This window comes from Athene cunicularia (genome assembly GCF_003259725.1).
Source record: "Athene cunicularia isolate RWA chromosome 3 unlocalized genomic scaffold, athCun1 chr3_part1, whole genome shotgun sequence".
Lineage (NCBI taxonomy): Eukaryota > Metazoa > Chordata > Aves > Strigiformes > Strigidae > Athene > Athene cunicularia.
Genome location: NW_020799097.1, coordinates 75,196,550 through 75,224,506, shown reverse-complemented (window position 1 = coordinate 75,224,506; position 27,957 = coordinate 75,196,550). Strand labels below are relative to the sequence as shown.

The 27,957-nt window shown below is 34.0% G+C and overlaps 1 protein-coding gene and 1 long non-coding RNA gene across 2 annotated transcripts in view; both read right to left on the bottom strand.

Annotated features, from left to right (window-relative positions):
- PACRG (parkin coregulated) overlaps positions 1-27,957 on the bottom strand; it is a 245,266-nt gene that overhangs the window by 113,690 nt on the left and 103,619 nt on the right. The gene's annotated exons all lie outside the window — the stretch shown is intronic.
- Positions 18-27,709, bottom strand: LOC113478673. The gene is made up of 2 exons (XR_003398109.1): positions 27,667-27,709; positions 18-102 (listed from the first exon to the last, which is right to left on the bottom strand). It is a non-coding gene; the product is annotated as an uncharacterized LOC113478673 (long non-coding RNA).

The following is a 27,957-nucleotide window of genomic DNA, read 5'->3' as shown; positions in this document are numbered from 1 at the left end:
CACTCTTCACTAATATCTCACAGAATCACAGAATCATCTAGGTTGGAAAGGACCTTGAAAATCATCTAATCCAACTGTTCGCCTAGCACTGACAGATTCTAACTTAAGCGCTAAATTGACCCGACTCTTAAACCCCTCCAGGGATGGGGACTCCACCACCTCCCTGGGCAGCCCATTCCAACGCCCAACAACCCCTTCTGGAAAGAAATGCTTCCTAATATCCAGTCTAAACCTTCCCTGGTGCAACTTGAGGCCATTCCCTCTTGTCCTGTTGCTTACTACTTGGTTAAAGAGACTCATCCCCAGCTCTCTGCAACCTCCTTTCAGGGAGCTGTAGAGGGCGATGAGGTCTCCCCTCAGCCTCCTCTTCTCCAGACTAAACACCCCCAGTTCCCTCAGCCACTCCCTGTACGAACTGTGCTCCAGAGCCTGCACCAGCTTCATTGCTCTTCTCTGGACACGCTCGAGTCATTCAATGAAATTAATCAATTTCCTCTAACTATCTACCAGTTATCCGTCTTCTCCAAGATGTGATATTTCTGATACTCTGAGCAATTTTTCTCAGCTGTTCTTTGCCCTTGAAATACACTTTTTCTGTTTCGAACATAAAGCTTGTGTGTTCAAAAGATTGTCAATGTTTTTCAGTGATAATAAGTGGTCAATAAAAGATATTAGCTTTATATATCAACTCCGTCTTATACATTACATTTACATAGGAATTATATATATTAACTTTAAGGCAAATATGATTTCTAGGTTTAAAAACAAATCTGATTTTTACACACAACACAAAAGCTTTATTATGAAAAAAAATCTCTACAAAATATAGGTATGACAAACTGTAGATCATAAAGCATATGTGTACTCCTCACTTCTTCATTAGTTCCAAAGCCATAAGTGGTTGGCAACTGGCATGGCTTTGAAAAGGATACTGATTTCTAATTCATTTCTTGAAGTGTCAGCTGTCCAAGCATACAGCCAATTTTTACTTAGTATTTTGTGCTCTATAATAACTCCCACAATATGGAAGCCAGAAATATTTTGCCTTACGTTCTATGGTGTGAAACACTTTCCTTCTGTGTTTACTATTTAGCTTTTAAAAGTGGCTATTATACAGCTGTTCAGAGAAAAATGTGTTTTTTCTCTTTACACCCACAAAATTATTTTGTTTTTCACATCCCCCACAAAAAAATGCTGATTAAAGCCCAAATTCTTGGCAAAACTTGTCCACATCTGACAATAATGCTTCAACTACGCATTTTAAGAAGAAATCTCACAATAATCATTATGAACTACTGTACTAGTGATCTGTAAGTTGTGAGAACCCAGCCTCTGAATTTTCACTAAATAAGGCAACTCATAAAAATTGATATATTATTATAAAATATGATCACACAGCAAAACCATCCATATTACAATCAGTAAAATCTTCTGGTTCATGAAACTTCCATGTTACTTATGTATACTATAAGGTCCTTGGGTGAAAAAGAAATAATATACAGTTTATAACTGTTATTTTATCAATATGTATAACCAACGCACAAGATGGGAAGAAACCAATGGCAGTATCACAGCTAATTTATTCAGCAGAAAATCTGTTCCTGTGAAGCAGCTCATAGTGAGAGGCAAGTCTGCTGAGATAATTAAAACCCAGATACAAAGAGTGAATAATAAAAATAATCGTGCCTGTTAGATGAAGAAAGCAAGCTTTTTGAGAGAATTTAAGGTACAGAAGTTTGACAGTAAGAATGTCATTGGCCTGTCTTAAATAATCATATTTAATCTGGTAATCTATAAAGCAAAGCTGAGTTTTAGAAGGTAGTGTTTAAGATACATAAACAACTTAATTCTCCATCTCATTTCATGCAACTAATTACATAATACTATATGTCTTTGATATGATTATCCAAAAATTGGATTTGACCTCCTAGAAACATTCTATTAAACTGTTTATGTACTCATTTAACATCTTTTTCTAAGGCATTAAAATTAGGTATAGTAAAAGAAACTCTGGAATCGTTGGTTTGATAAAGACAAACAGGAGTTTTTGTAAGGATTGTAAAGCTTTTGTAAGGATTATTTGGTAAAATAATAGTTGCTTTCAAGATTTGTTTTCTATTCTCTACCAGCCATTTCATCTCTGTTTTCTAGGTTAATAGAAAGAGAAAAGCAGAAACATTCTTGAATAGTCTCAGTTCTGAACTTCCTTTCTGATTTTTCTTCCAAGATTTCTTTCAACCTTCTTCATAGGTTTCTTCTTTTCTTCCAATATCCTCTACCTATAGTCAAGATGAAGCCCATGCATTTCAAAGATTTTTTGTTTCTTGCTTTTGGTATATTTATCTCTTAATTCATAATGGGATGTTAGTTTTAATCTTCACTATGGAGCAGGTAATGCTCATTAGTATTTTCTAGACTGGAGTTTTTAACATGGTAACTTTGCCTATAGCACTTATGTTTCTAAAGCTCAATTCTGCTGTTGCATATAGTCCCTACAAGTTTTCCAGCAAGAAATTATTGTATTTAGTCTGTTGTATTTCACCTTTCAATAGGTACTACAAAGGCTCATATGACAAAGATTCTCTAATGAAAGATTCCTAGTCTAAGTTATTACTTGTGTCCTATTAAAAAAAAAAAAAAAAAAAAAAAAAAAAAAGAGGGAAGTTGTACCTATATTTTGCATCCTGCAATGAAATGATAAAATACTTATCTTAAGACGAGTGGAAGATTATCAAACTTGAAGAGAAACAGATAATGACGAGGGAGAAACTAGATAAACACCCCAACAGAAATCTTTTAATTCAGAGAGTTAGAATCTTTTTAACATATTGTGTAGACATTTAACTTCCCACAAGTTAAATAACAAAAGAAAACACTTGCCTCCCATAGATAAATCAGAAGAAGCAATAATAAATATTTTTGGTGTGTTATTCTACTGGCTATCTGAATTCAGCTCTGAAATATTACTTAATGTAAAAAAACCCCAAAACAACAAAAAACCCCAATCCAGAAATGTTACATAGATAATAATTTTGAATTTATTGCATTTCCTTTTATTATGTTAGTTAGAAGAGTAATGCTGTCATCAATAATAATTGAGAAAAGCTAGGGAGAGCTATTGTCCTCTTATATTATATATAGGAAGATATAATTCAATTTTCTGTAGTATTCTCTATATCTTAATGTCCTATTGCTCTTTTAAATGAAGTTGGAACACAGTAAATTAAGTCTGAGAACACTGAAGAGGAGCATGATATGAAAAGGTTCACAACTATGATGCGCACCTTCAAGTAAATGCAGTTCTAAACTCTTTTCCCATTCTCATTTTAGGGGCATATAATTGATAATTAATTTCTAGCTATTATTCCTATCTGCCAAATGAGGTTTCTTCTATATATAGCTCCAAAACAAAGCGATACAACTCTTTATCCCTGCAGTCTAATTGCCTCGTTTGGGCCTCTCCCTCATTTTTCCACCACTTTCTCTCAGCTGACACTGCTGCCTTATCCATGTGGATTATTTTCAAATTATGGGGAAATATTAATAATAAAATGCATCCACTTACTTTTGGTGCATGCTTGATACATATGAATGAGAAGCATGAATGAAACTTTGAAATGGTTTGATCAAAATTATTTGGCAATACAGCAAAACCAGTCTGTTCATAATCTACTGTAAGAAACAATGGCTAGAACTGGATATGATCAAGACCTCTGTAACGTTACTGAAAATCAAATACGCAAATTTATGTCATCACAGCAGACATACTCCACAGATATTATTTGGAGATCAATTGCTAATAGCAATGGTGATGGTCCTGCATATGATAACCAAAACGTTTCCTTTTCAGTTGCCACACCTGAAGGTGACAATCTAATCTTAGTATGGTTACTGAGGTGAGGAAAATTAATAGTCAACAAGAAGGTCAAATTATTCCTTAAGTAACTAGAGGATCAATGATTGGATGAAAAATGGGAGAAGGAAGATATAAATTTGTGTAAATCCCTCCCCAGCTAGAGGGAGGGTAAAAAAACCATCCTGAAATCACTTCCTATAAATGCAACCTAATTACTTAAGAAATGGACTCTAAGGTACATGTGTGAATCACTAACAGTCTGTGAGCTGTGTCATCCAGAAGATAATCTAGGGTGTTTCTGAGGGTGGAGGGGATTCTATCCTTGCATTTTCATGAATCTTTTTAATTGTACTGCCTGGATTTAAATTTTATAAATATACACTTTGCTGATAATACAGATCAGGCAGGTCTTGCCAATATAGAGGAAGGCCGACATATCATGCAGGAAAAACCAGGATGACAAAACCCCCCTTGATTATGAGGTACAGGCCTTATAGTATGACATGCAATGTTAAAGTGATGAACTAATAGCAAGGATTTCTCCACAGTATAGGAGTTAATCAGTGTGATATAGTAAGACAGGAAAAAGTGTTCAGCAGATTAATTAATCATTATGAGCCACCAATATGATACAGATATGAAAAGGGCAACTATTATTTAAAATACATGAGATATTTCTAGCATAGATGGGAAAGCATTAATGCTACTACACAAGGCAATTGTGAGATCTCACCCATTATTATAATAATTTTTCCTTAATATAAAATATCCAGACTTTATCTCCATTAATTCTTCTTTGGAAATAACATCAACAAACTGATATAAAGGAATACCCCAAACTAAAAATAGTAAAGGAAATCAAGTGTTAACTTGTTCTTATTTATGTGGATTCTGATCACATTAGATTATCTGACTCAACTGATTTCTAAAAAAGCATGTAAAATATACTGTTCTTCTAATACAGCAAATAGCTGTAGACTATGCTTAAAGGATTGCTTTCTTTTAATTGATGGGAAGCATTATAAATAGAAGATGAATGCACCCTGAGAAAAGTGCTCTGTAAACATGACTCTGACAAATGTGGAATGTACTTGAGAATTGTTTGTGTGAAGCAAATAATGGACCACACGATAACCTCAGTGGCAGACAAAAGTATCTCCACCACTTCAGAATGTATGCTTATCTCATTACATTCTTCTTGCTGCTCAAAGCCTTGTTAGACACACCCAATTGTTCCATTTTTTTCTTACATGATTTATTAATATATTGTAAGAGTTCCACAAGCATAATAAATGTGAAACTTTAGATTAAGATAGAGTGGCATTATTTCTCTATATTTTGCTAATCTCTCTTAGTTGCAATTGCCTAATATGAGCATTACATGATGTGTAAAGATAATGTTCACTTAGCCATACGATATTAAATGCGTTACATATATCTACTTTGAGACACGAACGGGAATTAATGACGCCTCAGGGGTCCATAGCCCTGTGGTAGAATAAGTTCCATCCTCATCTGTAACATCTGAGAAATCCCCCATAGCTGCATTTAGGCACCAGCAAGAAGCAAACTGTTCATTCACTATAGAATGCACAAAGGATTATCCTTGTGAAGAAGAATCTTTCAATTTTGCAGACACCTAATTAGACACCAGTAGACACCTCTTCTCTGAAAAGGAAAGTGAAGAGGATAATACTGCCCCAGTAATATGCAAGGGGAGGAGGCTAGGTAGAGATTAACTCCCGCCATTCCAAGATAGAGTTTGAAGGCAGAAGAATAAAAAGGAGGTGGCTGCAAGACTGTCCCACTACCTTTTTGAGGAAGATATATTGATCATCATTTATTTACTTTGTTCAATATCAAGTTCATTTTAAACGTTATTGGAAGTTGAGTGGACCAGTTTGTCCATCCCCTAAAAACATACACAATGCCGAATGTCACTACAGAACTAATTTAAAATTGACTGTTTAGGAAAAATATTAATCTATTGCTCAAATAATGTTTGGTACCATTTTTTAATAAGATGAAACCTAACACTTATGTTATTTTTCAAGAATTAATTGTGAAGGTAAATCAGGAGAGAGTGTAAACTGATTCTATCCCATTCAGAAAGCTATTGGCCAAGTAATTGTTTTCATACTTTTTGGCATTCTTTTCCTTTCTCTTTGCCAATTATTCATGCAAAGCTATATGTCAAATTAACTTGAAGTTCTTTGGTTTTAATAAAAATAATACAAAATATAAAAATTAGAGATAAACGGGAACATTGGGACAAAGACACACAGAAAAAAGTGTCTCTGGGAAAGTTAAAACAACTATCTGAAGATCTATTTTGTTTTAATAATTAAACCATAGCGTAAAATGCCAGAAAACCTTCTACAATGTAAAATTGTCCATCCATCCAATTTTGTCATAAGTTTCAGGTATACACATAGTGAAAAACTGGCAGGTTTATGGCTTTGGAAATAATGGCAGCTTATAAGATATGTAAAAATGCTATTAAACATTATCATTTGAATTTTCACACACAAGATTTTCTAAAATATAAGAAAAATTATGAAAACAAGTGACTCAAAGGTGAATTAGAATAGTGATTTTTCTACATTAAGAACATTCTATGAGACTGTTCCTCTCAGTTTCTGACTCTTGACTTTATCTCTCGGCAGAAAAGTGGGCAGAATGGCCATAATAAATAGAATAAAACAATAGAAAAGAAAAAGTATTAAAATTATTTAAGGTGAGTCTACATTAATATCTTACTTCGGAGATGATATGAAATTTCCAAGTTTATCCAAACAGAAAATAGTTGCATTTTGCAACAAAAGGAAATGTGCAGCAAATGTGTTTCTGTATATAAATGTGATTAAGCTATTTCCTTTTCTTAAGCCTTTCCCATTATTCCCTTATTCTAAGCAAAGTAAAGGGGTTACTGATGGTTCCCTACAGGAATAGACATGTTATAGTTTTGCTCACAAATTCAAAAAATGTGTTGCCATGGGGGATTTCTGATCATTGTCAGAGGAAAAAAAAATATCATACCTATCATACACCTGTTCCCATCTGCAAGTTTTTAGGTATTATTCCTATACTACTAATACTGGAAAAAATTCTTCCCTCGCTTTTTATTAATCTCCAAAGATGCAACTGCATATTTGTGGGTAACTATTATTAAGCAAGGAAAACTGTTCGAAACAGGAAGGAAGACATAGTCCACAGTGTATTCATTCATGTCTTATTATACAGTTGATCTTATAGATTTCACAAAATATTTGGATAATTCTCTTAAGGAGAACAACCTACTTTTCAGGTTGACTTCTTAAAAAGAATCTGTATTTCTCAGAAGTATATTCAGTATAATGCACAAGAGCTCAGAGACTTAACTGGTTGTCTTGTAAATTTAGCAAGAATCGAGAAGCTGGTTTACAACACTGAAAGGTTTTATACATTTCTTGCTCTTGTGAAACAGGCTTGCTAGACACAGAGCAGAAATCTGTAGAATGCACTCTGAAGATTCAGCTTGTTGAAAGCACTCTAAGGCACAGTTTTAAGAGTTAACAAAATAATAGATAAAGGTTATCTGACTCTAGATATCAAATTAGGATTTCAAAAAGCTTTCAATAGAGTCCTTTTCAGGAGATTATTAAGTTAGTAGCCACAGTAGGCAAAATGAAGTCCTTTCATGAATTAAAAGCTGGTTACAGTCAAAGAAGCAAAAAGGCTAATGGTGGAGTGCCCTGAAGATTAGCAGAAATGATGCTGCCTAGTGTATTATCACAGTCCAAAACTTTAAATTAAAAACAGTCCAAAATTTTAAATTAAAATCATTATTCAGAATGATAGAAATCATGGAATATTCAAAAGAATTGAAATGGCTGAAAAAAAAAATTATTTACCAATGTGGTAAAGATAGAACGCAAGATAGAAAAGTAAAAACTACAAATTCCTTTTGCCGTTTATAATGTTGCAGCTTCTGGTAGTTGCTTTGATTAATATTAAAGCCAAATCATGTTGATAACTATGCAAATATATAGGAAAGGTGGTTCTTATTTCAAAGACTTGCAGTTAACAGTCTGATCTGATTTATAAAAAGCCAGCCTGAGGGAAAGCTCAATGACATAGGCAGTATTAAGAAAGATTACTAATATGGGTACTTTCTTGAATACAAGTTTTTAAACCCATGAAAAAAAAATGAACATTTTAAAAAATGTAATTTTTGTGACACTATTTTCTGACTGCTACCAGTCAGAAAATACTTGAATTTTCTGGAAGCTGTAAAACATTCTGAATTGTGGAATACCATTTTGTAAGAAGACTTAAAGTGATCCATACAGTGCCAGCCAAGGAAAGATGAGGAACATTTTAATGGACTATAGTAACACAATCTTCTCCAAGAGCTTCAGGGGAGTTCATTAAGTTCATATTAAAAATGCAGCTTATTTAGGAGGAAAGTGAGAATTGTGAGAAGAGTTTTCTGCCTCTAGGTCCAGATCTCCCCTTATGAGAACTGTTCTCTGCTCACTCTGTCAGTAGAGTGAGTCCTATCTCATAGGTTCTCCTCTCTGAGGGGAGAATTCCAGAAGAAAGGTGTTTGCCACAGAGGTCACCCTCTGGTGACTCATTCTAGTTCTATTAATGCCATATTGGTGCTGTGATGTGCCACATTGACCTACTTAGGAGTTCTTGGCCGGAGCTCAATAGAAGTTTCTGCTCACTGAGCAGAATTATCTGAGCTGTCACAGAAAGGAGCACTCGTCATAGAAGGTTGGTGAGCAACTTCACCTAATTCTGGATTAATTTAAGTTTGCTACTTTTGGTTATACATGTTCCATGATTAATCCAATGAACATACAGAAGCTGAGATCTACAATATTTTATATGCATATAGTAAAATCTAAATGATTTATAGCATGGGTTCAGACGAGGGAATAATTTGTCACAGCAAGTTGTGTTAAATAAAATATGGCAAAGCAAGTCATTACTGTCAGCACATTTGCTGAACTTCTAAAAGGAAAGCAACACAAGACTATCAGTTTAAAAATCAAAACACTGACATCTAGTCAATCTCTTGCCAGACTTAAATTCCATTTTAAAAATCATGTCACAAATCTAAGTAAGATGCACAAGCTACTAGACCTTCGTCCACTTTCTAGGAGCATAGGGCTCCTAACTGAACTTTATTTTCATACTGATTAAGCTTAATTAAAGAAAAAATATGTGTAAAGGTGATCCAGTTACTCAGGACTTATAATTACGTATCTCTAGAGCTAAAATAACTAAGTAGCAGACCAAATTTCAACTGCATTCAAGAAACTGTTCAGTTTGCACCTAGCATTTTGCCGAGTATATGCATTTTAATGGTATTTCATACAAAAAGGCATCACAGTAATAATTAATACTATTTAGGATATTATGCATGGCAAAATGTATAAAAATACTTGCTTTTTTGTGAGGGTGGCTAAGGTTATTCCAGTTACTGGAATATTTTAAGATGTTTATGCCTCTAACATCTGAATTCCTCCCTCTCCTGGAATAGATTATAGATACTAGAGAAAACCACATTTCCAGCAAGGTGAAGTCAAGCATACATAAAAAGTGTCTGACCTACCTTGTGGCTTCCTCAGAGCCACAGGAACTAGATTAAGCTCTGTATGGATTAACAGGGTCTCTTAAGGGGGGAAACTTTGGTTAAACCCTTACGGATGTTTAAGACCAAGGAATTTTTAGGAAGTGCCAAGAAGCTGTTAGGGATCTCTGGCATATGTTGACAAAGCAACTGCGTAATTGATTGTCTTTTGGCTGACAATTCTTGAAAGTCTTCCCTCAACTTTTAGAGCAATTTAGTGGTGAATCCATTTGGGAATTTGTTCCTCCAGCCCACTAGATTAATTTGGTTCAATTTTCCACATACGAAAATGACATTTCTCCCCAGGAAAGAGCAATGTCTTAGCATTTCCAGATAACCATCCAGAATCCAGAAAGATGATAAAATATATTGGGACAGTTACCATGAATGTATATCCAGACCAGAAACTCTTGCATCTTACCAACAAATAAATTATGCAATCAAATCTTCCTGAAACAGTTGGAGAAAGCAGGACCACAATGTGTGAATCTTCACTAACTTCAGGAATAATACAGGGGAAAACCAAAACATTCTCACTGCTTGTAAGTGTGTCTGAGAAGGAGCATGGACCAAGTTTTGGAGCAGAAGACTGTCTAAGAATAAGAGGTCAACCACCAGAAATCCTTTGTCCTATGGTCTCCAAGAGTACTGTAAGATGGCTCTGAAGTTACTTCCCACTTTTCAGTCATGATCTGGTGGAATGAAATATCTGAGACACTGTGCTAGCAATGCTGCAAGGTCCCCAAAGGTAAACTGCAGGTAGATGAATCACATACTAAATGAACCACAATTCCAGACATTGATAGAGCCTCAGAAATGGAAGGGAATACTGCACCATCTGCTGGCTGATACCAAACACTGTGAAGGTGGTGTCCTCTCAAGAAAGAAGTGTGAAACAAGATAGCCAGGATATTAGTGCAAATTTCAAGGTCAGATTTTGGAACAAACTGATTGGGCTACCATAGAAAGGCTAAAATCCTCCCCTTATGAAGGCCAGTGTTATTCCCAACAAGTCAAAACTCAAGACTAGCTCATAATTTTAAGAACTGATAACCTACAGCACAACTAATAGATGTTTGCATGAACTATATCGTTACTTAAAACTAAAACAGGGCAGGAGTGATTCTCTGAGCCCAACATACAGTAATGTGGAAGAGAGAATTTCTGTACAGCTAAATGCTTTGATGTACAAAACATGGTGATTGCCTCTAAATTGTATACTGTGAATAGTCTCAGTAGTTGCTTATTCTGGATCATGGATGAGCATTATGTAGGCAAATAAGCCCCTGAAAAAATCATACCGGGGACTGTGTTGTCTGTGTATTTAACAGTACTGTGTCAATGCTCAAGACCATACTATGACCATGTTAATTTTTTAGGATAAATGTGGAGGCTGGCATGACTTACACAACTGAGGTGAAGAACATAAATACATTTGCAAAAAATGTATCAATACAAGTCAGCTTGCATAACTTTTTAATATTATAATAAATATGTCAAAGCATATATGATCAAAATGTTTGGTGCAGATGTATCACTCAAGACTCTTAAGCAAGTTGAGTTGATCAGAAAATACTACCCTCAAAAAGCTAAAAATAAACCCTGCTTTAGGAGATTACAGTTGCTTGTGGCATCTGACATGGGTGTCTGTGAAATGAGTCACTGAACACAACTGTTACATTGATGGTGTCACTGAAAATGGCATTTCACAGTTGGAAAGAAGTCTTCAGATGACATTCAGTCAATATATCCATCTGACCTTTGCTGATTTTTTTGGAGATCATATGCTGCCAACAAATTTAATAAGACACTTAGATATTGAAATTATTAATTTGCTTCTTTGTGGCATATTCATTTACCTGTGATAATCTATCTATCTATAGTCATTTTGATTTCTGTGCAAAATGCCATGCCAGCCCAAACAGAAGTTTTCTTCAGATACTGTATCTATCTTAGTGTTATAACTGAGTACATTCATACCAATCAGATAATTCAACAGATCATTCTGAATTTGGTACCCATAACAAATCTACTTAGGTATAAAAAATGTGTCACTTCAGAAGGGCCAACTGTTGATCAAACACTGACTTAAGACATTGAATTTAGAAACCCTTCCCTATGTAGTTATGGTTGCTTTATTAAACATTAACTTGCATTTCAAGAAAACCTTTTTCCAAACTGTATTCATTTCAGCAAGATAGAATAAGCCCCTGGAAGGAAGGAGTAGTTTTGAAGAAATCTGGATGGAAAATATTAAAATGTAGTGCAATACCCAAGGCTTTATTTTGTTGGGTTAGAAAAGTAACAGACAAAATTGTCTTTGAGATTTAAAATATAAAAAAAGCTTCTGTAATGTGGGTAAACCCAATGGTCATTTGCCTAAGTTCAAGTGAAATTTCTTATAGTAAAATGTGTTATTCTTACTTAGCAACTGAATGAGTTGGTATTCTTTTCTAATTAAAACCATGACTAGCAACCCTACTTTAAATGTCAGAGTATGGGTCTTCTTCTCTTTGGCATAATATATTTTATGTTCTTTAATTATACTTCTTTTGTTTCAATGCTAAATTTATCTTGAAAATTTATATTCACATGCCCTGTAATGCTGAAAATGTATAGGTTTAAAGGTCCATATTATTGGCAGTCTGGATAAATTTAAGAAGGAAAATTGAAGTTTATGCGTCTTATTATAAGGGAATCTGTCATGCACGTATTTAGAAAGGTATGTAAGATGTCATTTTACACTCTCTTTTCTGTGTAACTGATGTACACATCAGAGCTGCCACTATGATAGCTTTTTTTATATTGTATGAGTGCATTTTTTATAGTGCTCTTTAATACTTAAAACAACAAAAAAAAATTCCAAATTTTTTTCCAAAGATTCCAGAATCCTTCTTACATTTTGTGAATCTACTTTGTAGACACATCAGTCTTTATGGAAATTAGTAAAATATTTTTTAAAAAATATATATACTTAAGGTCTGAACATACTGCAGATATTGTGGCAGCGGTCACCAATATAAAATCTTAACACACAGACATGAATAGAAAATTGAAGATAAGACAATAATATTTTTAATATATATATATATAAAACCATTAATATTTTAAATTTCTATAAAAAACTTTAAAAATGCTCCTAATCAACTCCTTTCAAAAGCAGAAGCCATTAAGAAGACAGCTAAATCTCACACTCTTAGCTCAAAATTGGACTTCTCCCCATAAAAAATCAGGATCATGTTTACTAAGATTATTTAGTATGCTACCAATCTGCCACAGCAATGCTTTAAATTTGAACCATCCAGCATACTGACTGAATAACTTTTTTTTTTGGCTAGATGAATCTCTCCTAAAAATTATGGGAAAGGAAAAATTACCATAGGGGCTCAGATAAATAACAGCAATGGACTATGGCAATGACAGCTCTGGTTATTTTTTTTATTTTCATGGAAAGTTACAAAAAGTGTAAACCAAAGACAAATTTGTGGAAAGTAATCTGAACTTAAGCAAAATAACTAACAGCAAAATGCTTGCTAGCACTATGCTTTATGATCTATGCAAACCTCAAGTATTACATTGTACAAAATCCAGTATCACACAGTACAGCAAGAGTGTATTTCACAGGATCATTGCCCAGTTCTCTGTCTTTTCTATTCAATTTATCAGTGAAAGATGAACTGTCTTCCAGTGTGTTGCAAACTGAATTTGAAACAAACAGGTTTTTATAATACAGTTTTTACTAGATGAAATGAGATCAGGTCATTGGATTTGTAAACTGTCCTTGAAAAGAATACACCCAGGAAGTCAACACATCATGTTGTATCTGTCTGTAAGTTACAGTACTGACACACATTCTACCTATGTATCTTTACACATTTACTTAATAAGATTTTTGATTGATATTTCTAAGAGTTTTGTGTTTAAGGGAGTTTCTAGATTTACTAGGAATGCCGTTCTGTTTTCACATTGATGAGAAGAATAAATGGTGATAAATTTTGCACAGAAAACTTGAAAAATCACACATATATATGATTTATTTTTTCTTTTCAAACATTTTGTTGGCCACGGCTGTGTTCATTCACAGTTAAAGAGCACAGAGAAATAAATAATATCAGTAAGTTGGACATAAAAATTAAATGGACTAAACCCGATGTCAAATATAAAGGTAAGATTACAAGTTTAAAAAACACCTACTCAGATAATAGGAAATAAAACTATATAACAGGAGGGGAAGGAAGTTAATGTAGGTAAAAGGAGCAACAACATTTGGTTTGGTTTACATTGTTTTGTGCCTAAGTCCTATATTGGACTAGTTTGTCATGTCAGAACTCACAGCTGATTTGTGGTTGATATAGTTTTATGCCCAATTTATAGTTGTGTTCTCAGTTCTCATGTCCTATTTATTTCTGTTTGTTAATAAGGTTGTAGAGTTTCTGTTAGCCCTATTAATGCAAATCATTCCTATTCAGTGTCTAAAGGGAAAAGAAAGTAACTTTGAGAAGCCGAGACTTACAAGGAAGATCTGGCCGTTATCCACTTAATTAATTTTTCTCAAATACAAATATCCAGAAGTCATTAAATCTTAACAACATAAATTCTGCAAATTCATGTAAAGTAAATGGAGGGTGCTCTTTTTTCTAAAGTAATCTCCAAAGTGAAGTTAATTATAATGGTAAAGACCTCTGACTATCAAAGCGGAATCATTGAAATCAGTAGAAAAGCCCACTGCTACAGTACACATTCTAATGGACAGATAAAAAAGGTCTCAGCATGGAAGTAAACACCCAAAGGTAGCTGAGAAATTAGAATTTTTATTTGAATATTGGGATAGTCTAGATAGGTTTTGATACAGGAAATTAACATGAGAGCTGAACCCCTCAAAAATAGATGAAAATGCAACAGAATTTGTCAATAGAGTTGCTGCTAACATCAAGTCCAGAAGGTTCACAGATACAAGTTTTATGAATATCTTCTAATCAAACTATAGTCTGAATAAGATGTTGTATAGTCAGACTTGAAAGAAATGTGTTAATTATTCTTTGGAAAAATGGTTCAAAGGCAATACATAGGAGATTAAATACACTATCACTAATCAATTTGAGTTGACTGAATTTGTAGATACTCTGATCAGCTAAGGTAATATATTAGAGTGGTTTTGCACAGCAGAGCTTGATAAAACACACCGCTAAAGTATAAACAGAGTTCACTAATACAATGGGGATCTCAATTTTTTAGAAGCCTCAGCAAATTCCTTGTATTTCCCCCTCCCCGCCCCGACTTATTTCCTTAGCACACACTATAACATGGTGTGCTTGCCATGCAGAATAGGGTAGCCTTAGAAATCTTACTAGGAATTCTGCACTTAGAGAACAAAACCCCCAAACAATAAAAAAGCAGACAAGCTACCAAGGACTGAGTCCCAGAGAAGTAGCACTACATTTTAATCATCCAAGTTATCCCACTGTTTACTTAGCTACCAAAATAGTGCTATGTAATGCAGAAAAATGCAAATTATGATCTATTTTTTAGCCATTATACAAATATCTTCAATATTGGTGTATTTTATTGAAAAGTGACTAAAATTTTTGTATAGCTATATAAATTTTTACATCGATTTAATATTATTTCAGTAACTTAATTTGTTGTCTGGAAGATGAAGTGAAATAAGAGGGTGTGTCAGTGATAGATTTTTCTACATGAAATCTCTCTTTGGACTAAGCTGAGGCATTTGCCCAAAACAGTACATTAGCACTGTCTGTATTATCTCAGCATTGGGGCAGAAAATTAATTTTGCTTTGTAACAAGCTAAAACCAAAAGCTTGTCACTACAATTTTTTCACATATTTTCTTTTTTGAGCGTATGTTTTATGTGTCAATGAAGGCTTATTGTCACCCTACTGCAATAAGCTTCCAGGCTGCTTGTAAACTCAGTTGGGATTGAAATGTACTATGAAGGCTCATATAAACATATATTTATATGAAACTTAATATAGATCCAAAAAGTGAAATAATAAATAAGAAGGAAAACGGAATCTGATAAAATTTATATTAATAACTGTGAAATGGACCATGGAAAGTAAACTTGAAGACAGAGTGCATAGACATTTCTGGAACACTAGAGGAAACCTATGACGATACTCTTTTTTATGATTTCTCATACCATCATCAAGTATCAGTTATGCCTAACACCACCTCAAGAACAACATGATTATCCAAATTTCTGCAGGAAACCAACAAAGTTTTAAGTGGATAATTACTCAAAATTACCTTAATCAATTTTTTTAAAAGAGTAACAAATGTTTTCATTATTTGAATAATCCAAATTATATTTGATAGACCATTCAGTGGCTGCTACAGTACTTATAGTTTTGTTCCTATAATATTAAATTCAGTAAGATCAATTAAACCTTATGATATAACAATTTAATCTAATCATGCCAGACAAGCATTCAAGATGGATATTCTCATAGAATAATGAACACTAAAAATAATTAAACATATTGAGATTTAAGTGATCATAATCAAATTTCAGACTTAATACTCTGTTAAGATTGATGTTTCTGTTTTTATCTCCCATGGCATTATCACTGTAACAAAAGATGTCTTCTTGAGAATATCTAAAGAGACCAAAATAAGTTTTTAATATTTAGATACCAACACTTTCCAGCATAACAAAAATATTATTAGATTTCAAGTACTGAAAATTATCTTGTATCACATATAAGGTCTGGAATTTCAATGGGGAATTAGGGGACATGACGTTAGGGCAAATGTCTGTGGGAATTGGAGGCAGAAGCTTATTTTATAACTGAGCCCCTAGTTAAAGCTTCAGTAGTCATCTGTGCAAATTCAGCTGACGTTCTGAGTTCACAATCACAAGTAAAGTGAACTTGTCTGGCAGTCAAGGGATGGTAAGCATTGACTTATCGTTCCAGAGAATGAATTTATTTTCTACAATCAGAGACCGTGTCTCCATTTCAAACAGAGGCAGAATGGTTAGGGAGTTTGGCACACACTGTAACCCCAACGACTGTTATTTGTGCACCATGAACTCTGTGAAGAGGAAGGAGACAGTGGAAAAAAATTGAAAAAGAGAAAATAATAATGTCTAGCAGGTTTAAAAAAGAGAAATGTAAGTCTGCCATTCTGAGTCAGAGCAGCAAACTATCTCGTGTCTCCTACTGGCTAATACTGATACTTCAGAAGAATGAGCAAATACCTGTTGAAAGCATGTTTCTCTCCAACACCAATAAATTAAGCTTATAAACAGGATCTGTGTATCTTTCAAATTCTCAATATTTTATTTAACCAACAGTTAAAGTTCCAATTCTTGATATGAGTAATTTCTTAGCCTCAGTGGTTTGCTCTAAGGGTACTTTTCATTGCATGAGGATTTCTTATGCATTGTATAAACAGCATTTAATCTCCCTTAATTTCAAACTTATAAGCACTGTGGTTTCTCTCATCACTTTTTAGAAGTAATTTGTCTGCCAGTGAAATATGCCCTCAGATAAAATCACAGGAGAGAAATTTCAGTCCAGTGATAGTAGTACCTAATCCTTCAGTCTTAATCACTAGTCAAAACTTCAGTTCTGAGGCCTATTCAGTAACCACACGGAGGCTGTGACCAAGGTGTGGTTTAAATTTCATGTGAAACTAGAATACCTTCCAGCTCTTCAGCACTGGATGATTCTTAGCTACTTCCATACTCCGTGTTAAGAAGAAAATATGAGGACACATACCATTTCCTCTCTCAACTTCCACCCTCCTTCAGAGGGAAAGGCCCTAAACAGGAAGGCTGGAAAGCACTCCTTGTAAAACCAGGTCTCTCAGCATCCCAGGATATACTGTGGCAAACACCATAATTCAGAAATAACCTAAGATTGTACCATCATATTCATGATAGTTTTGTTCAGTGACCAGTCAAATCTATAGAAAATCTTGTTGATGGGTCAGAACCTATGTCCTCAACTTATTCCAAAGACTCATCAGCTACACAGATTTTGAAATAATGGATTATTGTCATGCATTACCAAACTGATTAAATATTGTGATGCATTAACTTCATGATCCAAAGGAGACAATTTTATATGAGCACTAGCTCCATCATGGTTCAGTCCAGGATCTTTTACTGAAAATGAATATAGTGACTAATAATTCTCATTTTGAGAGCTCTTACACTCTTTGTGAGATCAGAACAATAAGAAGACACATTTAATCTTCCTCTGTTTGTGGCAAAATTCTCTGAGTAGGACTGGCTCTATTAGTTCTAGTCTTTCAGAATCTTTTACCTAGGTCTAAGTTTCAGGTTAATGCCTGTTTTTTAATTAAACTCTGCATGGTTGATACCACATTAATAAATATATTTACTTATTTGTCTGAGAATATAAAATTCTTGAACAACTAAATCCTTCTGAAGATAACAGGAGAAAACACTGAAACTGAAGCTATTTGTATTATTCCATGTTTCCTTCACTTATAGTTTCCTTGACTTACTTATCTCTTATACATTCTCAGAATGATAATTCTAAGTCTTAAAAAAATAGCCCTTTCCATGTCATAGTGCCTTCAGCTCCCCAAAGTATTATTTTATTATAATATGGGTATCAAAAGTATCTTAATTACCATTTTTAGGAGGTTAAAAAAAAAAAAAAGGCAAGGATTACTAAAAAGTACATCTGGAGGCAAAAGCAGTTGCTGCTTCTTCATGTAACTTCCATCAAATACATCCCAAGTAACCTCTGTCAAGAGAAACACTTCTAACTAACCTCTTCATAATCTTACATGCTCCTCACATACAAGAGTAGGCTTATATTACAAAACATATTTATCATTTGGGGAAAAAAAAAAATTTCTGGCTGTCATACCAAACGTATTCACTGCAATCACACTAACACTTCAGTTTTGAATTCAGACTTCCTGTCATCTTCAATATGCCAAAACATTGCTGTTTAGATCTAACACAGAGTAGAGAAGATACTCACCAGAAAAAAAAAAAAAACAAAACCCACAAAACAGAAAAGGGAAATAGACAAACTATCTGTTTGGGGTAGGGTAGATTTTCTATTACAGACAGACAGCAAAGCCACACTAGCAAAGCCATACTTAATTCATCAGCTTGCAAAAAACAAAAAATAACTATAACATCTATCTACACTGAAGGGTAAGTTATCAGAAAAAGCTTCTCATTAGTTGTCAGCACAGAGTAACTTCAAAAGCAGTCCCTGAGCATCCAGTAATATCTTTCTGACAACCTCCTTATCTCTTACAAGCTGTTGCGAGAGCTGAATCAAACCAGCATGTCATGAAAACTGCTTTCTAACAGTGTAAATCAAAGGAATCACATGCATCTGATCAGTTAACTACTCCTTTTCAGATCATCACAATAGGTTAAGGTTATAACATGAAAAATATAATAGACTGAAATCTATTTCTGTTACCTGAATCCGGATTTTTTTAGTATAACAAACACCATGAAATATATTAAAGATCATTTAAATATACAATTCAAAACTTCAAACCTTTCTAATTGAACTGTGATTTCACATTTCCACATTTAAATATCACATTTTGAAAGTAGAGTTAGAAAACTCTCTTGAACTTAGCTTTCACTTTCTAGTTCTTTCATGTGACATATTACTACTATCTGCATTCACATCTGCTTTGTAAACATATGTTCATTGACAGCTTCCTGAACACATTGCCTCAATACCAATTCATGTTGTAAACGCTGAAATGACTTAAGCGTTTGTTGAAGAACACTTCAGAATTCAAGATAAAAAGTCATATATTTGTGTTTAAATATTTTTACTTGTAGAAAAGTAGGGGTTATGTGAAAGTTTCATTTAACCTCATTTTTGTAGCTTTTAAGTTTACCTGAATGTGTAAAAAAAAATTTCCTTGTTCATATAGGGAAAGAGAATAAGGCATAGGACGTTGGGCAAAATCTCTCTAAATTCAAGAGCAATGTGACTTTTGAATAATAATTATGGTACCTTCCAGACTATACAGAAGAAGACCATTACACAGGAGCCCATAAAAGCCCATGTGCATAAGTATATAGATGTTTATGTACATTCCTTCTTTTTTTTCAATAGTGCACAAAAGAAGAAGGCAAGGAATGGAGTTTCACCAAGACTTCCTTTCATGGTATAAAATATTCTCCAAATGACAGAGGGAGTAGGAAACCACTGACATGAGCAAAGTGGAAAAAAAACCTACCTAATCTGTTGAAGAAGAGAGTTTCACATCCTCAGCCTTCCAATCTCCAGAAAATCTTCATTAGTCATGGCACATTTCTAGGAATGCCCCTAATAAGATCCTCTAGTTTTATTCAGTCTCTCCCACCACCCACCATGTCCAAAGGCTTTATCTTTAACTCATCTGGTACCACACAGAATCACAGAATCATTTATGTTGGAAAAGACCCTTAAGATCAAGTCCAACCATTTATAGCTGACAGCAGAAATATCTAGATCTGGTAGCAGACATCTAGCTGACCAAACCATTAATAAAATTTCCAATTTTTCTGGAACAAATTAATTCAACAAATTTTATTGCACACATTGTGGATGTAAATATTAGATGACAGGCATGTGATTGTTCATGCCTTCTGAGAGTTGATATTGTCACCATTATTTTTTATGCTTTTGAAATTCAAGAGGTTTTAGAGAAAAGTGCCAGCTTCAATGCTATCAGTAGAACTCTGAACAACTGATTTCATACTTTGTGATTCTCATCTAATTTTTCCTTTAATTCACTTGTTTGTGGTTTTACAGCCACTTAATAAAATTCTTCTAAAACTACTAGCATGCAGACAGAGAATTTGACAAGACAAAAATTGTGAAATTAATACTTTCAAACTCTGAAACCTGAATGCCTGAAATTAATCTGAAAATCTGAACAGCTGAAATAAATAGCTTTGTAAATGTGATTCCCATATCAAATGAACAACATTGCTGATGTTGTTAAAAAAGAGGCTTCAGCATAGCATGAGATTTCTGTAACTTCGACATGCATTTGACAGTAAATATTTAAGGTTTGCAGTCGTTTTAAAAATCAAGTGTTTTCTTTTAATCAGTATTAACAATGTCTGAAAGACACTTCTTTATTCATGGAATAATCCATATTTCACTAATTTAATTAAACTTTGTGACTGATATAAAAAAGAATTTGTATAATATGACCCTCTATCATACAGGTTTAAGAAAAAAAATCCATACCAAGAATGACTTCTGCAGTTATAATATTCTATACCTGCAGTTATGCTGTGTCCTACAATGACAAGTTCTGAAAGGCTTAAAAGAATCAAGGAAAAAGCATATACATACACATATCCACATGGTTTTCTTCAGTTGCCCTTATGTTCGATAGTTTTAATAATTTTTCTAATTCACAGTGAAGTCAAAGATAAGGTAATAGGTTGGATTAAGCCTTAGAAAAACTTGGTTTTAAGCTATTTCTTTCTAAGAAACTGTATGATCTTTGTGGAAGTAACAGCCTTACCAAGTATCGTTTTGGGCAGAGTATGTTTTGTGTTTGTGTATGAATGAGGCAGGGCAGTTTCTGAAGGAGATAATCAACTTCCAGAAAAAGTATAAAATCTCTGTCATATATGTTCTAGGAGAAAGCTTGAAATTAGTCTTTTAGTGCAGGGTGGAAGCTAAAAAAGCAGGTATCATGAGTAGAAGCTGTTTCTAGCTGTTGAATACCCCTAGCATTTAAGAAAGCAGGATTTCACACTTTCTTGTAAATAAACAAAATTGCGTTAAAAACATGAACTCCATTAATATTAGCTTTTTCCTCCTAGAGGGAAAGATGTGCAAACCCTTTAACTGTAGTTAATCACTTTGATCAGAAGACAAAACAAGTAACATGTCTAACTGAAAGAGAATTATGTTTTATATGACATGTAAATATACTTGAAGAGGAAGACAGTAAGGATACTCAAATATTTACTCAAAAGCAAATGAAATAGCCCAGTGGTTATTTTCACAGTCATATAACAATGTACTACCATGCAATATACTTATCAAGGTTTCATATAAATTCAAGCTGAATGGATACAATAAATCTTTGAGTAAGAAGATACAAAATGTTCTTTTACATTATGCACCATCTCTCATTATAAGTCAGCTTTTCTCTGTATAGAAAATTTCCTTCCTGTCCAGTCACTCCAGTGAAACCTTCCACTTTTTTTTTTTTTTTTTTTTTTTTTTCATTAACTTTGAAAACAACACAGGTTGTTATGGATCACTGTAATACCACAGAATGAATAACAGCTGGAAATTATGTTACAGAAACAGGAAGTTTCTTCCAGCCAGTTTGAGTGGACAGCTTCAGACATTCTACAGAAATGATCTCCCAACACAGACTTATCTAGTTCCAGGGCTAAACTCTGGTATGGGGGTGTGAGGATGTTTGAATGTTTGTTTGTTTGTTTATTCTGTGTCCAAACAGCAATTGGAATGAACCAGGATACTCTTGAAATCTGGAAAGGCACGGAAAGCAAAGATCTTGACTAGAAGAGGACCAGTGGAAGTCTGTCCCCTGGGTATAGACAGATAACAGCAAAAATTCTCCAAATATACAGGCATTCAACTAGTCCATTCACAGTGAGCTGGACTTGGGCATGCAGGTCATGAGGGCTATAGAACTTCCTACGGAATTGAAATAATTCCTTGTGAAAAAGTAAGGAGCTACTCAAAGAAGATACAAATGTTTATTGCTCCTTATATAAACTACTGTCTAACAAGTTTGATGGAAAATGTGACACCATTATGGTTTATCTGAATACTTAGAAAAGCCATGCAATTGTTTTCCAAACAAAATAAATTTACAGTGGAGATCTAACTACTGAATATATCCTATGATTTATTACATAAACAAGAACAGATACTACTAGAAATACAATATGCTTTCCATCAGGCACATTAAAACATAATTTCCAAAACTGTTCTCACATGGAGAAATGACTACCAAAAAAAAAAAAAGTTTTTGAAAATTGGTTCTCTTCAAGCAAGGTGTCTGAACAGATAAAAAAAGGTGACCTCATGTCATCATGCCTCTATTTTATGCCTACAGAAAACAGTGCATTAAATCCAGGTTTTATTTTTATTCTTTTCTAAGGTTTTGGGTCAAAGAAAGGTCAGTATGTAATGAAAAAATATGGTTAAAAATACAAATATATTTGGCATTTGAGCATATAAAAGATCTTTGAGCTTTCTGTTAACACTGCTTGGATAGCGTAACGTGGGTCATTTTATCTTAATCATGTCAGCTAAGCATGAAAAAGTCTACAAGACATTTTAGAGGGAGCAAGCTTTACAGTTTATAGAGCACTGGGCTAACTAGCATCCTATATTAACAAGCTGGGAAAACATTAACAGCAAATAGAAGTAAAAGTTCTAGGGTTATATAGCGCTTTTTTTTTTTTTTTTTTCCTGTCCAAACATTAAATATGGTTATGTTTCGTCTGAGAATTTTCAAATTCACAGGTATTCAAGCTTTCTCTGTAATAACTAAAAAATTATATTGACTTTAATTTACCATTGCTTTATTAGATAGTGTCTATATTTTCCCAAGGAAACAGAATTCTCTAATGCATTTTGTTTGGGTTACTTCTGAAAATACAAAAATATGCATTACAGAAAAAAATCTGCTTATATAATGACCTCTTAGTATAGATGGTGTTATCTCTTCCTTTTAAAACTTGAATAATTGGCGTTCATTGTTGGGACGACAGAAGAGACAGAAAAAGAGGCAGCAAGAGCTGTCAGTCAAACACTTACAGCTCTAGGCAGGCAGTGAGACAGACAACTGATACATGAGCCTAAGCACCAGTCACAGAAAAATCTGCAGGTGACACAAAATTTAGCACTCATAAACACTGTCTGCAATTTCACACAATTCAAGTTTTAGGTAACAGCAGACTTTGATGATTACTCTGGGAGTAACTGCCAAGAAATATTTAAAATCACTAAGAACATCTCACTGTCAATATTCTCTTTCATCTTTTATTGTTCTAGGCTAAAGAAAACCCCTACATTTTTCTTCTCCTAAAATAGACTTGGTGTACCTTCACCCATTTCAGTAGTTTTCTCTGCACTTATTCCAGTTAAAAACAAAATCTTCTGGAAAGAGATTCTGAGAGCAGAATACAACCTGGTTTGTGAGGCCTTTTCAATGCCTTGTGTAATGACTGTTTCTTTACAAAACCATCCTGCACATCCCAGAAGACCACTAGCATTTTTGAATTATGCTGGCAGTTTACAGTCATCACAAAATCATGAAACATTGTTCCCCATTATTTTCCTTATTTTCTTCAGATGTAGTGCATTATTTGAAGCCAGTGATCTTAATATTAAATTTAATTTCAGTTTAATTATTTGAGCTTTCAAGGTCATCTCATTTTTTGAATATGATGATCTGGTCTTCTTCAGTAATGAAGTTGAAACCTTTCAACTTCATATTATTTAGCACTCTTTAATTCTTCTCCCTTGGTTGCTACAGGATTCATTAAACATACGGTTCCTAGGCCTGATACCTGACAAATATGATTAGAAAACTTCTTCCATCCCAATAATTTTTAATTTGCCAGTCTCCATTCTATCCATCTCTTTATCAACTTTGAGCTATTAATCCTTATTGATACACTAATAGATATATAAATAAAATAACCAAATTCAAAAATTGTTGGTTTTTTTTTTAAACAAGACTATATCACAAGCTTTACTTAAATCAAGACAGATTAGTTTCATTGCATTACACTTGAAACATAAATTTTAAGTGTCTAAGTTTAAAAAAAACCCTCTGCTTTGCTGAATCAGTCAGTTTTCTGCATTTTCATTTGGCTTCCTCATGTGATTTTAGCCATATAATGCGACTACTCATGGTTTTCTTAGTTTAACCCTGCATCAGCCTTTAAAGGGATAGATAAAAGAACAAATATGAATAACAGATTAGAAGTGAATATTTACTAACATTAGGAAATGGGAAGTCTGTTGTAATTTTCATCCCTATAGAAGACTTCTCTTTGCCACTTCAGACATCCTTTTACTTTCCCTATACTGAACTGCAAATCTCCTGTTTACAAGATGAATAATATCATGGTTAAGTGTCTGAAAATGTACACAGCTTTAACATTTTAAAATTGTTACTAGAAGTACACCTATAATTATTTAATCAGTAAATAAATATTAGTGGTAATTATAGATATATACATATAGCCATATACAGAGAGAGTATCATACATAGTATTTACATATCTTTAGTGATAACAAGTTCTAAATTAGTCCTACATGAGCAATGGACTTCCTGAAGCTGAGTTATATGAAGAGGGTAACAACTGACCTCTTCAGACACTTCTGCAAGTATGATTCCTGAATATCTACTGAAGTTTTCCATAAATATCATTTTGCAAGGCTGATTTGTTTCATAAACATGTCTCTGACCTCTAATGAACATGATCAGTGATGAATAGTAATTGACTAACGTTTTTCTGCTTCATAACACTTAACACAGAATGTTGTATGAAAGACCATACAGGCAGAAAATAACATTGACTGTGTTATATTTGACTATTTTGTGGCCAGAAGGTTGAGGGAGGTGATTCTCTTGGAGTACTGAGCTCTAAAGTCCTCAGCACAGGAAAGCCACAGATCTGTTGGAGAGGGTCCAGACGAGGGTCATGAAGGTGACCAGGGGGCTGGAGCACCTCTCCTATGAGGACAGGCTGAGAGAGTTGGGTTGTTCACCCTGGAGAAGAGAAGGCTCCGGGGAGACCTAATAGCAACTTTCCAGTACTTAAATGGGGCTTATAAGAAAGATGAGGACAACTTTTTAATAGGGCCTGTAGCAACAGGACAAAGCGTAATGGTGTTAAACTAAAGGAGGGTAGATTCAGACTAGATGTAAGGAAGAAATCTTTTATGATGAGGGTGGTGAAACACTGGGACAGGTTGCTCAGAGAGGTTGTAGATGCTCCATCCCTTCTCTTTGTCTTATTTGCAATGTACAAACAAATTTTAGTTGATTGTCAAATTAGTTGAGTACATACTTTCTAAGTATGAGCTAAAGCTGCCACAAAAGACACACTTAGGAGATACCAAAGAAAGCACTGTGGAGCAGACTCTCTTTCTGCCACTGTTTGTACCATGTTTTTTAAGACTTAAGTGTGCAAAACCTGCCAAGGACATATTATGTTGTTATACTTTCTTAGAAAAGAAATTATTTATATTACCTCTTACCTTAAAAAAAATAAAATAAACTCAGACCTCTAGGAATTTACTTTGAAATATATTAAACTTATTTCAGAAAGTCATTAGATTGAAAAGGCAACATCTCAAAGAACATTGGATTCAATTGTCTGCACGAATGTTAAATTGCCCCTTTGTGTATCTGCACCACTGTACTCCTGTTTTTCAAATGATCAGAACTTGAGTTATTCAGGTAGCTGTAAGTCTGGTACTTTTGGACTTTGCAGCATTAAGGGCAAACATAGTAATTTTAATACACAGGTTGGTGACATAATTTTATTTGTACTTTCAATAGCTGAGTGGGGAAAAAGGTAGTGTTACTCAGTATCAAATACCTAATATGTAACAGATATTAACACTGGAATCAGATAATGATTGTCTTCACTGATACAAAACTGAAGAACTGTTGATAGATTTGGAATAGGAGAAAAGAGGGAAGGAAAAAATCAAATTCCAATCACAGTGTTTTCCAAAGAAAAAATTAAAATTTTTGTGCTAGCACTCACTGGGTACTGTTTAATAGTAGTAGGAAGAATGAAACAGGGTTTTTATTGATTAAAATTTGTTCTAAGATACTGTTTTCAGACAAACAGTGTTGAAAATTTTTTCCAAAACTTTTTCAGTGAGATCTAGCAATATTCCTTAAAGATGGACACCTATAAATGAATTAAAATTATTTTTTATTTTTTTTAACAAAGATTTATCTCTATATATCACTTTACCTCTCACCTCTTTCATCAGCCTCCCTTTCTGCTTACTGAAACACCGTAATTTCCATTGCTCACAAATTTTCAATTTTATCCTTTTAAATAAAGAATGTTTCCAGGGATTGAGATTATTTCACATGAGCCATTCTCCAGAAAGGCTTAAAATGAGTTCTTCAGCATACCTGCCTACAAAGCTGGAAAGACATCAAACATTTCTTTTGGTTTAGTTTTTTCTTTGATAAGTTTTGTAACAAAGTCTTAAAATATACTAAACATAACTATTAATTGCTAATGAAAATAAAACCTGAGTTTCTAAATTAACAAATTTATTTACTACAAAATCTCATTTAAAATTTACAATTTTATTTTAACTTTGAACTTCTTTTTAGATTATTAGGCTGTATTTGTTCTCTTATCTAGCGAGAAGATAAATGTTATCTCTCAATCCTTTAATATTGTATATGACCATCTGGCCAAATTAAGCAAGGAAAATGGAAGCCAAAGGCTGTGTATGTACATACACCAGAAGATCTTTGGTACAGGATACACCCATCTGATTCATAATTAGCCTCTACGGAGCTCAATGCTGAAAAACACCACAATATCACACTCAGGGGTTTAAAAAAATATATACCTCATCAGTCAGAAGCAGAGATTAATTCAGCAAAAGACATAGCTAGAATACTCTTAAATGTAAGTAAAGTTTCAGTTGTAAAAACTAACTGAACATTTTAAACTTTAACTCTGAAGCTTTCCTTCTACTTTCAGGATATAAAAGGTATAATGGTAAATATACCTGGATTGTAAAGTTCTGCCATCCACAAAACATAGCAGTTTTTATTGTGCTTGATCACATTACAGTGCAGCTGTGTTCTATTACAAACAGAAACAGATTAATTTAAAAGCAAGTTGTTTGCTTAAAATAACTCAGTCCCTGGTTTTAATTGTTTTGATAATAAAAAGAAATTGTTATAAACACAAATGAATATCATGCTTTGTAATACTGGTATTAGTCAACTGCACTTGCTAAAGGATATATCAGATATATTTCCCACAGCCTTTATCACCACCAAACATATTTCAGAGGTGCAAAAGTGTTCTGTGGGCATCTGTCTCTTTATTTACATACATTAATGTTTCCACACAGAATCACACAGAATCATCTAGGTTGGAAAGGACCCTGGAGATCATTTAGTCCAACCGTTCACCAAGCACAGTTCCCACCTACAGCATATCCTTAAGCTCTAAATCGACCCTACTCTTGAACGCCTCCAGGGATGGGGACTCCACCACCTCCCTGGGCAGCCAATTCCAGTGCCTAACAACCCCTTCTGGAAAGAAATGCTTCCTAATATCCAGTCTAAACCTCCCCTGGCACAACTTGAGGCCATTCCCTCTTGTCCTATCTCTTGTTACTTGGCTAAGGAGACTCATCCCCAGCTCTCTGCAACCTCCTTTCAGGGAGCTGTAGAGGGTGATGAGGTCTCCCCTCAGCCTCCTCTTCTCCAGACTAAA